The sequence below is a fragment of the Leucopleurus acutus genome (genome assembly GCF_964270905.1).
Source record: "Leucopleurus acutus genome assembly, chromosome: 11".
Taxonomy (NCBI): domain Eukaryota; kingdom Metazoa; phylum Chordata; class Mammalia; order Artiodactyla; family Delphinidae; genus Leucopleurus; species Leucopleurus acutus.
The window spans coordinates 32,776,997-32,791,507 of NC_139152.1; positions in this window are offsets into that span (position 1 = coordinate 32,776,997).

Sequence of the window (14,511 nt, forward strand, 5' to 3'; positions counted from 1 at the left end):
AATAATGGAATTGTTTTATTTTTAGTGTCTATTCTTTTCATGTTACTTAAATACTACTTGGAAAGTTACCATACTAAGATAACTAATTATCAAACTAAGATAATTTTCCATTCACTTTTCTATTTTTTTCCTGTTTTTTTTTAACTGAAAATAACTTTTAAAGTGTTTTTTCTTAATGAAGTGACTTTCCTAACCTAGTAAATTGTAAGAATCATTAATAGTTCTTCAATCTTTGAATTCATGTTCCTAGGAGGGAAAATCTTAATGTAAGAAATGACTTCATTGCAGTATCTTAATTTAACATTTTATACTTCTGTAGACTGATAACAATGATTTTAAAATTAATTCTCTTTTTACTACAAATGGAGATTGGCTTTACAATCTTACTTCATTCTTCTTCTATTTTGTTATCTTTTAAATTCCTCATGACATTTGTGTAACATTTTGTAATTTACAAATTATTTGTAGTTATCATGTTACTAATTCTTACTACAATTTGGTGACATGGGAATTAGTAATGCCGTTTTATGGAAAAGGACACTTCAAATGAGAAGTCAACGTTTTACAGCTCATAAGGGTAGAGTGGGCCCTCAGATCAGCTCCTCTTCTTATATGTCCAGAGTACTTTGACCACACCTGAGCAATTTCAAACCGATATCATATTTTTATTAAAGCACTTGCTCATGCTGCTTTTGCAAATCCCTTGCGAAGACATACTAAATTAGAAAATTGTATCCTTTAAAGAAAATAGCTATGACATGATTGATTCCACCATCCCACCCCATACCTGACTTTTTTTTTTTTTAACTAGGTACAAAGGTCTCCGATGAGATTGAAAAGAGTACTACATGTTTGGGGTTATAACAAAGAAAGGTTATTTTCATCTCCAACAGTTCCTGGCTAATCACAGTGTTCCATGCCACAGAAAGGCCTGAATAATTTCGTTAAAGAAAGCACTGAAGCCAAGAATTAGCATTCTTTCTGGGTGAACTGCAATTGCACACAGGTTGGCCTCTCGTTTCTGCAGCAGTGTTTTCATTATGTCAGTTGAAAGGCTGCCCCCTCCGTTCAAAGCAAAATCAGAAACTTACACAAGGAAGTGGATCTTCAGCAAGAAAATATCTCTATGGTGCCCTTTGTCTACTTTTTTTCTCAAATTTTAAATAATTGAAACTTTGATGCTTGTTGCTATCAAGGACTGTCTATTTTGATATTATTATACATAAGGCTGTGTTCTTTTTTTTTTTTTTTTTTTTTTTTTTTTTTGCAATACGTGGGTCTCTTACTGCTGTGGCCTCTCCCGTTGCAGAGCACAGGCTCCGGACGCGCAGGCTTAGTGGCCATGGCTCACGGGCCCAGCCGCTCCGTGGCTTGTGAGATCTTCCCCGACCGGGGCACGAACCTGTGTCTCCTGCATCGGCAGGCGGACCCTCAACCACTGCGCCACCAGGGAAGCCCAGGCTGTGTTCTTTATATGTAACTATACAAGCTCTGGTGGTCTTTCCCAAAACAGTGTGCTATGATGGTCAGTGTGAGCCACTCCTCCAAAAGCAGCATCAACAAAGGGTCTGAGATCATGTCAGGGTCCTCTAGTTGTGACTTATTATTTGTAAATTACAAAGTCATACTTACTGTAGTGCTTCTGTGTGGAAGTATAAAAAAATTATTATTGTTATTTTTATTTGTGAACTCAAAATGTTTGTTAAAAAACTTAAAACTAAAATAAGTATAATAAGTCCATCAGGTGAAATTAAGTAGTTATAATTTATATCTTTATCTCAAGCACATGCACAACTTGATTATTATTAATAATGGGAGGATAACATTATACTAATTTGGACCACCTAGTAAACATGATTTTAGTACTATTCAATATCACAAAGAATTGTGATTTTTTTGGAAACAACAGCAGAGTATAAAGTGCATCTCACATTTGCCCATGGCCAACAATTAAAATTCCATTTATAAGGAGGACAAAGAATAAAATTGTAGATTTAGTGTTTAATGATATTTGTACCAACATTTATGAATTGAACTGTAGTTACTCTGTAATTAACCAATTAAAATGAAACAAGTGGCAAGTGTAAGGACTTATTTGGCTAGATATAGTGTCTAAGATCTTTATTTAAAAATTTAATATTTTGTTCATCATGGATTTTTGCATTAATTTTGATGTTTTAGACTATTACATTAAAATGTTACTTATCTTGATTGCTAATTTTGGGAGGTTCCCCTTAAATTTTGCACTGGGGCAAGTGCCTTGTTTTTATCACCGTGGTCCTGGTCCTGGACTGTGTTTAGATATTTTTAAGACAATAATAAATTTTGATATTTGTAGAGATATACCTCTAGGAAAGGTTTCATCCTTAGCCCGTTATCTTAACTAGTTGTCTGTAAATATCTCTTTGACACAATGCTAGTTGGAAAAAAAAAGAGAGAGAGAACTATATATCGAGAGGATAAGACACAAGGGTTTCAGAATTGTACTGCAGAGAAGTGAGAAGAGAGTTCTGCCAGATTATTTTGTACTCTGGTACAGCATTCTTTTTAGAGGTTGTGAAACTGAAACCATAATCCTGTCAAGTTTGGAGAAACCCTGTAGCCTTAGGTAAGCCAAGCTTTGAATTTCAATAAATATTAACAAATCATTCTTTATGAAGCAATCAAATTCGTTTAGCACCACAAAGGATGTCAAAGTTACCTGGAAAGAGGGTCCCTTGTAGAACACATTGGCAGTCTTTGCAGCCCCAATCATTCTGGAGAGGCAGATTCGCCAAGTCTGCCATTTAGAAAAGCAATAGCTCTCTGGCCTGTTTTCTTTCAGAAAATTTTCGGAGGAATTAAGATTCTTTTGAGCTACTTAGGTGTGATATTATTTGGAACTGGAAATAAAACTTGTGCTAGAAGAATTAAATTTGTCTGAAAAAGTATATAAAAATAAAACCAGAAATTTTCTATTTCAAAATTTTTATAAAATATTGCCATTAGATTTATTAACTATATATCTGTATGTAGTCAGAACTTTGGATATTGAAGCCATGAAAATAATTTTTAATGTAGTTTATGCCAATTTGCATTTCAAGGTTCAAACTGACAATTTAGAAGCTAGATGCTGTCATAAAGGCTTAAGAGATAACATATAATTAAAAATATAATCACAAGAATTTCCAAAAAGTGGGTATAAAAGGAGATGATCAGAGACTATGCAAAAGAGATGAGACTGGCTTGGCTTAATTAATGCTTTTTATATTATTTGAGATATATTGGATAATCTAAAGCACATGCTGTGTACAAAATAATAAATATGAAATATGAAGCAATTATATTTTACTAGTGACAGTGAAATAAGCCAAGGCAGGTGCATTATGAAACTAATGGTATGGAAACTTCCTTATTAGGGTTTCAATTTTAATTAATTGTTTTCCAATCCCATGAGTTGAATCTTGCTTTGCTTGTCAAGTCAGAAGTCTCTGTGCATTTTCATTTGTCGATAAAATATTTTGTGACATACTGAAGAAACTTGCTCCAAGGGAAACTTGGAAAAGATATCCAATAGGGTCTCATGAAACCCTTAGACTTGTACGTTATTCTAATAGGAAATCACATTAGAAATAAATCTCAATGTAGTATAGCTAAAAAAAAAATGTTACCTTTGAAATCTTGTTGACTTACTCAGAATCACAGTTAGAACATATTAGAAACTTGGCTGAAATCACTTATGGGCTACAAACCAGAATCTTTTCCTCTTCACCAGCTTGACTCCCTGTAGTCTTGCCTTGAATGTACGTTTCTCACATTGGCTTTAGTATAGTTAACTGAGCAGCTTAATTTTCAACTAAGCTAAAGTCAATGTCTAGTGTTATTTATTTTATATTATTATTCTTGTATGTATTCTGCTAGAGATGGGAAACTCTGTATATTTAAGAGGATATAGAGTTTAGACAGTTCATAAATAAAAAATGTAAGAATATTTAACTAATCTATGTTGCTGTGGAAAGTCCTTAATTTGGGATTAATTAATATAATTGTAATAAGTGAGAAAGGTTTGCACTTCTGTTTTGGTGAGCATCTGACCTGCAGCGTTCATAAGCAGATGGGCAACTATGGGCTGAGGCTGCCTAGAGCACTATCCCAGGAGGAGAATGTCCAATTGTAAAATCAAAATTGGCTTGGGTGGGTGGTGGAGTTCTAGCATAGGCGACTGAAAATAAAATATAGAATAAGTTGTTATTATTTAATAATGCTAATTATTTAAATATAACAATTTTATAAAGATTTTTAGTGGTTGCAAAAACAATATAAATGTTCCTTATCTTCTCCCTCCACCTCAACCGCTATGTATTCGAGGAAAGATGTGAACATGGAGGTGGTTGGGGGAGTGTTTTTCTTTCCCTTTGGGAGTGGCCTCTATAGCACCAAGAAAGTGTAAGGTAGCAGTGGGAGAAAAAACAATGAAATTCCTTTGGAAAATAAATTAAATACATATTTTCTTCATTTGAGGTCTTTATCCCTCATCTTAGACTACTTTGTATGCATTCTATTGGTCTTCTCAACATTCTGCAGTAATACTGAAAGAGTAGACTGCTTTCTAAATTAGGACGTATGGGATATACACATATAGCAGTTTAGATGGAGTCACACGGCAAATGTCAGAGGATGGTTAGAACCGAAGTCTCAAGGGCTGCTGATGCCTCAGATTTCTCAGGAAAGCCTGTGTATACTTTTATATGTTAAAGTAAGTTTGCTTGAGAAGAAACCTGGATAGCTGGAAATTGGAATATTAATATTAATATCACCTCTAACATTTTTCTCATATTTACGTTTTATCTGTAAAATAATATAATGTAGATGTTATAGAGAACTGTGAGTTATTCAAGTGATTCTAAATAGAGTTGTTTCTAAACTGCCTTCTGAGTCTTAAAGATAAATGTATTTTATGTATATTGTATAAGTAAAAGCAAGGAGAATATGTTCTTTCCTTGATTGAAACAATCACATTCGTCTATAATCATACTCTCTGTTGCATTCACTTTATGATAGATGAATTACATAGGCAAGTGTGTGGAATAGGAATTTTAACTATAATGTGAGGAGCTTAAAACCAAAAAATAAATAACTAAAATCTACTTTGGAATTAACATTAGGAAAGAAGAAAAATAGAAAGCAGGCATGTAATACTTGTTCAAGTGCTATATGCATTGAAGATTAACTTTATACCTGTAGGATTTTTGCCATGTTTCCTGTCACCTGAGTAACCCAACACACTGAGTTGAATATTTAGGGTCACCAAAAGGCGTGTGAGTATCATTCTGTACCTTCATAAGCTCAAAGTTAATAGCAGACGTTGGGAAGCCATCGAAGGTATCTGAACAGGTTAATCAGGTGATTAAGGCTGTGACATAGGAATTTTATCTGGAAATAGAGTGCTGGATAAAGTAGAATGAGGAGGCTAGTTAGAAAGTTGTGGTTATCTAAACAATAGAAAGGAGTGCTTTATTAGGGCAGGACAGTGAGATTAAAATGGTGTACACTCCATGAAAATTGCCACTTTCATGCACTTACCTTCTAAGAGAAGTAGAAGCAAAATGCACCGTTTCAAGCTGAGATAGTGAGGAAGAAGGGATGAACGAATACTGAGCCTTACTGTGTGCCATCCACAGGTATGCCATTTACACATATTATTTCATCCAACAGTAACAGAAGTACAGTCCACAGGAAAAGAAAGAAGTTATGAAGGGGATTAACAAAGAGGGGCACCATGCATTTCAGACACAGAAGACCTCTAGCATAATTTGGAGAAGACCTCTAGCTCAAGAATTGAGCATGAGTGATTCTGGAACTAAAAGGAAACATCTAGAAATGATCATTAAAACTTGGAAAGTATATAAAATAAGTCATGTATGTTCAGAGAAAAAAATAAGAGAATGCTGGTCCAAATTTTAGTTAAGGTCTGTTACTTTTATTGGGTGACAGAAAAAACACAGGCCAATGATAAGGACAGATAAGCCAAGAGACAGCTAGCAGGATGTCCAAAATCATGCTGTATCATAAAAAACAGAGAAAAAGAGAGTTTTAAAAAGGAAAAATTGAACAAAAACAATATATGCTGTAAAGAAAATGAGGAGAAAGAGGATTAAGGCAAAGCTTTATATTTTGAAATTAGAAAATAATTGGTGATACAAAACTTTGAGAAAACAGGAGCAAATTTGTAGCCCCTTCTGAGAAAAGTCAGCAATTCACAGACCAGGCCAGGATATAGCAGCTCTAATGCCAAACAATATTTTTGAGAAGAGGATCTTGTTGAAAATGCAATTTAGGAAACTTCTGGGAGCACCATTGGAGAATACAGCCAAGCTAAGGCATTCAAACTGTTTGATTAATAGACCTTAAAATAGGTCCAGGTTCAATCTGGAAGAGATTGAGAGATGAAGCAGAAGCAAATCAGGGAAATAGATATCAGTAACATTTATGGGATGAGAAATTCTGAATAACCTCACTCACCAAGTTTCAAAAAAGGCAAATGAACAATTATGATCAATAAAGAATTCTGATACTGCAAATGTGGATTCTGGGTTTAAAAGAAGAACCAATGTCTTGCTGCAGGAAAGAAACTGTGTCTTGCTGCATAATATGTTATGGTCTCTGTAGCCCTGGTCCTCAGCAAAGTGCCTGGCACAATACACTGTCTGTAAATGAAGCAGGAGTTTAGTGAATGAATGAAAAATAGTGGGTTTTGAACAGGAGAATGAAATGACTAGGATAATATTTTAGAAAGGTCACTCTGTCTGCAATAAGGAATAGGTTTGCTCTGGGAATGATTGTAAAAAGCCAGGTTATTGCAGAAACATATACGAGAGCTTTAGAAGAAATAACCATGATTGTTTAAGTGGAGATAAAGGAAGTGGGTAGATTTGAGAGATGTTTGAATTGAAGAATCACCAGAACTTGGTTATCAGAAGTATGAGGTAAGAGTGAGGGAGGAGCTGGGATGGTGCTCAGGTTTCTGACTTGAGCAATAGGATGAAATATGATGCCAACAGATAAACCAGGAGAATATAAAAGGGATTAATTGGGGGATGGGTAATGATATGATAATGAGTTCAGCATTAGATTTGTTAAATTTGATATCTCTGTGGACCATCCAAGTAAAGATGATCAGTAGGCAGATCTCAGAAAAGAGCCCTGGACTAGCAACATTGAGATGAGGGTTTTATCAACCTAGATTTGTTTATTAAAACCATGAAGGGAAATAAAACTGCCCACAAGAAATATACATAGGCAGGCGATACAAGGACAGATAAATGTCTGAGGAATGTCTTCGCTAAAGGATGGGCAAAGGAGTTCACAAAAGAAACCAAGGAGTGGTTTAGGGAGTGGAGACAAAATAAGGAGAGTATGGCACTGCTGAAGGAAAAATTAAGGGTGATACGACTGCATAAAGGTCAAAGAAGATCAGAACTAAATATACATGTACCTTTAGAATTGCTTTTATTTAGGCCACTGACCTTGATGAGAGAAATTTCAGGGTAGGGAAGGAGGAGGGAGCTATCTGCAGTGTTAAGACGTGAGTGGAGCCTGAACACTTGGAGTCAGTGAGTGTGTTGGGGAAGCAAGACAGGATTGAGGAGAGTGATGTAAGATGCAAATAGAAGCCAAGAGTTCAAGCTCCTCTTTTCAGAAGTTGGGTGTTGGATGATGAAACAGGGCTACAAGTTTATATTATTATATTAGATCCCCCAAACTTCCTCCCAAACTGGCACCTGTTATGTGGAGTGACTGTGGATAAAGGGCCAGGTCCAAAGCACTAACTGCTTTGTTTGTTTTTGGCTTGCAATGTTATTAAGGGTTGTGGACAGGAAAGAGAAGAAGCATTATTATGAGTCATTTTTTTCTAAAAGCGGACAAATCCCAGTATTACCATAATCCTCCCTCCATTTCATTATTTTCTCACTTTCCTTATCTTCCTGCTATTCAAAACAGGCCAGAATATTTTGTCTTTCCTCCACCTAAGACATAACATAAGGTTTTAAAAGTACTCCTTTCATGGAATTTTGAATTACAGTTTACCCAAATTAATTTTATAGCTTATAAAAACTTAAAAGTGCCAAAACGGATTATATTGTCATGCTTTGAGTCCTCTTCCTTGAGAATAAAATATATATGTATATGTAATCAGAGTGGTATTAAAAATGTTTAACAACAAAATAAGTCCTATCTATATGTATATCTTAACCTTTATGCATATAAATATCTAGTTATCCATCTATCTATATGTAGACATTTGCACAAGCTTTCCAGAGTTGGTCTTTCATAGGCAAACGGCATAAATATGAACCTTGGTTGGTATATCATCCTTTTTAAAGATTATTGCAATGTACCCACCGTATCTCTTGACTCTGATCTTAATATTTGTATAAAACAGCACCTTCAATAAATTTTAGCTCCATGAAAATTAATACCTGAATTAAAGAAAACTGAATTCCAGACTTGTTATATGAAACAAACGGCTGATAAAACATTCTATGTAAGCCTATAGCCTATTCCCTTTCTGCACTGACTGGGCTTGGCACTTTCAATTTGAGAAAATGGCAATACGGTTAAGTGCATTTAAATTTTACTTTCATATTCATCCTCCACAATAGTGCAGATTCAGACCCTTTCCATCCTTTCAAATCCTCAAAATCTATATTTATTTTTTAAAATATAAGAATGGATGTATAAAACTAGGAGATGATGTAATTATACATAGTATAACATTTTATTGACTTTTGTATGTTAAATTTCTTCTATTGTGAACAGTAGAGAGTTTCAGAGACTTCAAAAACCAAAACCAAAACCAAAACAAAACAAAATGTATTAGCTTTAAGATGGTGCTCAGCGTTCTTAAAGTTTTTTTTCTGACCCTGCTTTGTTCATGTTGCTATTCTAAGCACTTTGTAGCAACTGTTAGACATTAACCCTGCTTTTTTTTTTAAACATCTTTATTGGAGTATAATTACTTTACATTGTTGTGTTAGCTGCTGCTGTATAACAAAGTAAATCAGCTATACATATACATATATCCCTATATACCCTTCCTCTTGAGTCTCCCTCACACGCTCCCTATCCCACCCTTCTGGGTGGTCACAAAACACCGAGCTGATCTCCCTGTGCTATGCAGCTGCTTCCCACTAGCTAACTGTTTTACATTTGGTAGTGTATATAAGTCCATGCCACTCTCTCACTTCGTCCCAGCTTACCCATCCCCCTCCTCCATCCTCAGGTCCATTCTCTATGTCTGCGTTTTTTCTTTTTTTTTTTAACATTTTTATTGGAGTATAATTGCTTTACAATGGTGTGTTAGTTTCTGCTTTATAACAAAGTGAATCAGTTCTACGTATACATATATCCCCCTATCTCTTCTGCCTTGCATTTCCCTCCCTTCCACATTCCCTATTCCGCCCTTTTAGCTGGTCACAAAGCACTGAGCTGATCTCCCTGTGCTATAAAACTGCTTCCCATTAGCTATCTATTTTACATTTGGTAGTGTATATATGTCCATATATACACTACCACTCTCTCACTTTGTCCCAGCTTACGCTTTCCCCTCCCCATGTCCTCAAGTCCATTCTCTAGCATGTCTGCGTCTTTATTCCTGTCTTGCCCCTAGGCTCTTCATGACCTTTTTCTTTCTTTTTTTTTGAAACCATATATATGTGTTAGCATACAGTATTTGTTTTTATCTTTCTGATTTACTTCACTCTGAATTACAGACTCTAGGTCCACACACCTCATTACAAATAACTCAATTTTGTTTATTTTCATGGCTGAGTAATATTCCATTGTATATATGTGCCACATCTTCTTTATCCATTCATCTGTTGATGGACAATTAGGTTGCTTCCATTTCCTGGCTATTGTAAATAGTGCTTCAATGAACATTGTGGTACACGTGTCTTTTTGAATTATGGTTTTCTCAGGGTATATGCCCAGTAGTGGGATTGCTGGATCGTATGGTAGTTCTAATTTTAGTTTCTTAAGGAACATCCATACTGTTCTCCATAGTGGCTGTATCAATTTACATTCCCACTAACAGGGCAAGAAGTTTCCCTTTTCTCCACACCTTCTCCAGCATTTATTGTTTGCAGATTTTTTGATGATGGCCATTCTAACTGGTGTGAGGTGATACCTCATTGTAGTTTTGATTTGCATTTCTCTAATGATTAGTGATGTTGAGCATCCTTTCATGTGTTTGTTGGCAATCTGTATATCTTCTTTGGAGAAATGTCTATTTAGGTCTTCTGCCCATTTTTAGACTGGGTTGTTTGTTTTTTTGATATTGAGCTTCATGAGCTGCTTTCATATTTTGGAGATTAATCCTTTGTCCATTGCTTCATGTGCAAATAGTTTCTTCCATTCTGAGGGTTTTCTTTTTGTCTTGTTTACGGTTTCCTTTGCTGTGCAAAAGCTTTGAAGTTTCATTAGGTCCCATTTGTTTATTTTTGTTTTTACCTCCATTTCTCCAGGAGGTGGGTCAAAAAGGATCTTGCTGCGATTTATGTCATGGAGTGTTCTGCCTATGTTTTCCTCTTAGTGTTTTATGGTGTCTGATGTTACATTTAGTTCTTTAATCCATTTTGAGTTTATTTTTGTGTATGGTGTTAGGAAGTGTTCTAATTTCATTCTTTTACATGTAGCTGTCCAGTTTTCCCAGCACCACTTATTGAAGAGGCTGTCTTTTCTCCACTGTATATTCTTGCCTCCTTTATCAAAGATAAGGTGACCATATGTGTGTGGGTTTATCTCTGGGCTTTCTATCCTGTTCCTTTGAGCTATCTTTCTGTTTTTGTGCCAGTACCATACTGTCTTGATTACTGTAGCTTTGTAGTATAGTCTGGAGTCAGGGAGCCTGATTCCTCCAGCTCTGTTTTTCTTTCTCAAGATTTCTTTGGCTGTTCTGTGTCTTTTGTGTTTCCATACAAATTGTGAAATTTTTTTCTTGTTCTGTGAAAAATGCCTTTGGTAGTTTGATAGGGATTGCATTGAATCTGTAGATTGCTTTGGGTAGTATAGTCATTTTCACAATGTTGATTCTTCCAATCCAAGAACATGGTATATCTCTCCATCTGCTTGTATCATCTTTGATCTCTTTTGTCAGTGTCAGTATAGTTTAGTGCATACAGGTCTTTTGTCTCCTTAGGTAGTTGTATTCCTAGGTATTTTATTCTTTTTGTTGCAGTGGTAAATGGGAGTGTTTCCTTAATTTCACTTTCAGATATTTCATCATTAGTGTATAGGAATGCCAGAGATTTCTGTGCATTAATTTTGTATCCTGCTACTTTACCAAATTCATTGATTAGGTCTAGTAGTTTTCTGGTAGCATTTTTAGGATTCTCTATGTATATTAACAGGTCATCTCCAAATAGTGACAGCTTTACTTCTTCTTTTCCGATTTGGATTCCTTTTATTTCTTTTTCTTCTCTGATTTCTGTGGCTAAAACTTCCAAAACTATGCTGAATTATAATGGTGAGTGTAGACAACCTTGTCTTGTTCCTGATCTTAGGGGAAATGTTTTCAGTTTTTCACCATTGAGAACAATGTTGGCTGTGGGTTTGTCATATATGGCCTTTATTATGTTGAGGTAAGTTCCCTCTATGCCTACTTTCTTGGGGGTTTTTATCCTAAATGGGTGTTGAATTTTGTTGATAGCTTTTTCCACATCTATTGAGATGATCATATGGTTTTTAACCTTCAATTTGTTAATATGATATATCACATTGATTGATTTGAGTATATTGAAAAATCCTTGCATTCTGGGATAAACCCCACTTGTCAATGTGTATGATCCTTTTAATGTGCTTTTGGATTCTGTTTCCTAGTATTTTGTTGAGGATTTTTTATCTATGTTCATCAGTGATATTGGCTTATAGTTTTCTCTTTTTGTGACATCTTTGTCTGGTTTTGGTATCAGGGTGATCATGAACTTGTAGAATGAGTTTGGGAGTGTTCCTTTCTCTGCTATATTTTGGAAGATTTGGAGAAGGATAGGTGGTAGCTTTTCTCTAAAATTTGATAGAATTATCCTGTGAAGCCTACTGGTCCTGGGCTTTTGTTTGTTGGAAGATTTTTAATCTCAGTTTCAATTTCAGTGCTTGTGATTGATCTGTTTATAGTTTCTATTTCTTGTAGGTTCAGTTTCAGAAGGTTGCACTTTTCTAAGAATTTGTCGATTTCTTCCAGGTTGCCCATTTTATTGGCATATAGTTGCTTGTATTAATCTCTCATGATCCTTTGTATTTCTGCAGGGTCAGTTGTTACATCTCCTTTCTAATTTCGAATTCTGGTGATTTGAGTCTTCCCTTTTTTTCTTGATGAGTCTGGCTATTGGTTTATCAATTTTGTTTAACTTCTCAAAAAGCCAGCTTTTCGTTTTATTGATCTTTGCTATTGGTTCCTTCATTTCTTTTTCATTTATTTCTGATCTGATTTTTATGATTTCTTTCCTTTTTCTACTATAGGGTTTTCTTCTTCTTCTTTTTTTTTTTTTTTTTTTGCAGTATGCGGGCCTCTCACTGTTGTGGCCTCTCCCACTGTGGAGCACAGGATCTGGATGCGCAGGCTCAGTGGCCATGGCTCATGGACCTAGCTGCTCCGCGGCATGTGTGATCCTCCTGGACTGGGGCATGAACCCGTGTCCCCTGTATTGGCAGGCAGACTCTCAACCACTGTGCCACCAGGGAAGCCCCTTTTCTTCCTTTTTTAGATGTTCTATATCTAATTGCTTTAGCAATAAGGGTAGATAGTTTATTTGAGGTTTTTCTTGTTTCTTGTAGTGGGATTGTATTGTTATAAACTTCCCTCTTAGAACTGCTTTTGCTGCATCCCATAGGTTTTGGGTCATAGTGTTTTCATTTTCATTTGTTTCTAGGTATTTTTTGATTTCCTCTTTCATTTCTTTAGTGATCTCTTGGTTATTTAGTAGTGTATCGTTTAGCTTCCATGTGTTTGTATTTTTTACAGTTTTTTTCCTGTAATTGATATCTAGTCTCATAGTGTTGCAGTTCGAAATGACACTTGATATGATTTCAATTTTTTTAAATTTACGAAAGCTTGATTTGTAACCCAAGGTATGATCTATCCTGAAGAATGTTCCATAAGCACTTGAGAAGAAAGTATATTCTGTTGTTTTTGGATAGAATGTCCTATAAATATCAGTTAAGTCCATCTCGTTTAATGTGTCATTTAAATCTTGTGTTTCCTTATATATTTTCCTTATGGATAATCTGTCCATTGGTGAAAGTGGGATGTTAAAGTCCCCTACTATTATTGTGTTACTGTCAATTTCCTCTTTTATGGCTATTAGCATTTGCCTTATTGAGGTGCTCCTATGTTGGGTGCATAAATATTTACAATTGTTATACCATCTTCTTGGATTGATCCCTTGATCATTATGTAGTGTCCTTCTTTGTCTCTTGTCTTTGCTTTGAAGTCTATTTTGTCTGATATGAGAATTTCTACTCCAGCTTTCTTTTGATTTCCATTTGCATGGAATAACTTTTTCCATTCCCTCACTTTCAGTCTGTATGTGTCCCTAGGTCTGAAGTGAGCCTCTTGTAGACAGCATATATATGGGTCTTGTTTTTGTATGCATTCAGCCAGTCTGTGACTTTTGGTTGGAGCATTTAATCCATTTACATTTAAGGTAAATATCAATATGTATGTTCCTATTCCCATTTTCTTAATTGTTTTGGGTTTGTTATTGTAGATCTTTTTCTTCTCTTGTGTTTCTTGCCTAGAGAAATTCCTTTAGCATTTGTTGTAAAGCTGGTTGGTGGTGCTGATTCTCTTAGCTTTTGCTTGTCTGTAAAGGTTTTAATTTCTCCATCAAATCTAAATGAGATCCTTGCTGGGTACAGTAACCTTGGTTGTGTTTTTTCCCTTTCATCACTTTAAATATTTCCTGCCACTCCTTTCTGGCTTGCAGAGTTTCTGCTGAAAGATCTGCTGTTAACCTTATGGGATTCCCCTGTATGTTATTTGTTGCTTTTCCCTTGTTGCTTTTAATATGTTTTCTTTGTATTCGATAGTTTGATTAGTATGCATCTTGGCATGTTTCTCCTTGGATTTATCCTGTATGAGACTCTCTGTGCTTCCTGGACTTGACTATTTCCTTTCCCATATTAGGGAAATTTTCAACTATAATCTCTTCCAATATTTTCTCAGCCCCTCTCTTCTTGTCTTCTTCTTCTGGGACTACTATAATTCGAATGTTGGTGCAGTTAATATTGTCCTGGAGTTCTCTGAGACTGTCCTCAGTTCTTTTCATTCTTTTTTCTTTATTCTTCTCTGCAGCAGTTATTTCCACTATTTTATCTTCCAGGTCATTTATCCTTTCTTCTGCCTCAGTTCTGCTATTGATTCCTTCTAGATAATTTTTAATTTCATTTATTGTGCTGTTCATCATTGTTTGTTTGCTCTTTAGTTCTTCTAGGTCCTTGTGAAACATTTCTTGTATTTTCTCCTTTCTATTT